This window comes from Trichechus manatus, unplaced genomic scaffold (assembly GCF_000243295.1).
Source record: "Trichechus manatus latirostris isolate Lorelei unplaced genomic scaffold, TriManLat1.0 scaffold00097, whole genome shotgun sequence".
Lineage (NCBI taxonomy): Eukaryota > Metazoa > Chordata > Mammalia > Sirenia > Trichechidae > Trichechus > Trichechus manatus.
Genome location: NW_004444033.1, coordinates 2,526,933 through 2,528,863, shown reverse-complemented (window position 1 = coordinate 2,528,863; position 1,931 = coordinate 2,526,933). Strand labels below are relative to the sequence as shown.

At 37.0% G+C, this 1,931-nt stretch overlaps 1 protein-coding gene across 1 annotated transcript in view; it reads right to left on the bottom strand.

The window, feature by feature from the left end:
• Nucleotides 1–1,931, bottom strand: part of SND1 (staphylococcal nuclease and tudor domain containing 1) — a 503,780-nt gene that overhangs the window by 443,120 nt on the left and 58,729 nt on the right. The window lies entirely within an intron of this gene.

Genomic DNA, 1,931 nt, shown 5'->3' with positions numbered 1-1,931 from the left:
AACCACTCCCCTAAATGGGAAGAATACATATATTTAAACAAATAAACATATTTTGAAAAAAGCACAGTCTACTCTCGATTTCCATTTGAATTATAAAAAGGCTATTAGGCATCCAAACCCTAGCTGGAAGACAAGAGCAAATCTGTCATTATACTGCAGCTAAAGAATGAGATAACAGACACAAGCCCAACAGAAGTTCACTGACAAGATTTTTAAAAAATCATGCTGGCAGAAAATTTTCTTAGATATTTTCTGAGTCAGACTATGCGCAGGAAATGAAATATGTGTAAAGATATTTTTAAAAAATCAATGAACAGCTGCCTTAAGGTATTTACAAATGAGTGGAAACATGTACAGGTGGAAAGAACTGATATTTCTGATAAATGTATTCTAACTCCCTTTTTTTAAGAGAAGCACTAAAATGAGAAAAAGACATAGTATATAGTAGTTGTAAAACACATGAAGTACTTTGAAAGACAGGATGCTACAGTCTTCTGTTTCACCAACAATGTAAGTTGCTCAAATACAGCATGCAAAGCCAGAGGCAAAGTAGTTAGATATTACTGAAATATGATTTGCATTCTAAACCTGTTTGAAAACCTCCATCTTTTGGAGATGGTCACTCTCCAAAAAATCCATAAAGTCTTCTATGTTGTTATTACTGTTAGGTGCTGTAGAGTCGGTTATGACTCATAGCAACCCTATGTACAACAGAACAAAACACAGCCCAGTCCTGCGCCATCCTCACAATCGTTGCTGTTTGAGCCCACTGTTGTAGCCACTGTGTCAATTCATCTCGTTGAGGGTCTTCTATAGATGTTACAAAACATGTACATACTACTTTTATTTTACCCATTTCTTCGAAGAGAGGCAGGAACTTAAAAAAGGAAAAAAAAAAAAAATACCAAGTAAAATAATAATTCAGGCTAGCAGTAGACTTAGATAGCAGCCCTGGTAGCACAGTGGTTAAGTGCTACAGCTGCTAACCAAAAGGTCAGCAGTTCGAATCCACCAGCCACTCCTTGGAAACTCTATAGGATAGTGAGTTAGAATCAAGACTTAGATGATTTTCTGAACAAAATATATTGAGCTGCAGAGAGCAACCGGAATAATGCGAATCACTGAACAGAAGGTTGTAAAGGGCAGCTTGAGAAGATAAAGCAAAGTATTATAATGAAATGTGCAAAGACCTGGAGTTAGAAAACCAAAAGGGAAGAACACGCTCAGCATTTCTCAAGCTCAAAGAACTGAAGAAGAAATTCAAGCCTCAAGTTGCAATATTGAAGAATTCTATTGGCAAAAGATCGAATGACGCAGAAAGCATCAAGAGAAGATGGAAATAGTCACTGTACCAAAAAGAACTGGTTGACATTCAACCATTTCAGGAGGTACATATGATCAGGAACCAATAGTAATGATGGAAGAAGTCCAAGCTGCACTGAAGGCATCAGTGAAAAACAAGGTTCCAGGAATTAACAGAGTTTATCAGCTGAGATGTTTCAACAAACAGATGCAACACTGGAAACACTCACTTGTCTATGCCAAGAAATTTGGAAGATAGCAACCTGGCCAACTGACTGGAAGAGATCCACATACATGCCCATTACAAAGAAAGGTGATCCAACAGAATGCAGAAATTATCAAATAATATCATACACAAGTTAAATTTTGCTGAAGATAATTCAAAAATGGTTGCAGTAGTACATTGACAAGGAACTGCCAGAAATTCAAGCTGAATTCAGAACAGGATGTGGAACGAGGGATATCATTGCTGTCAGATGGATCTTGGCTGAAAGAAGAGAATACCAGAAGGATGTTTACCTGTATTTTACTGACTAAGCAAAGGCATTCGACTGTGTGGATCATAACAAATTATGGATAACATTGTGAAGAATGGGAATTCCAGAACACTTAATTGTGCTCATGAGGAA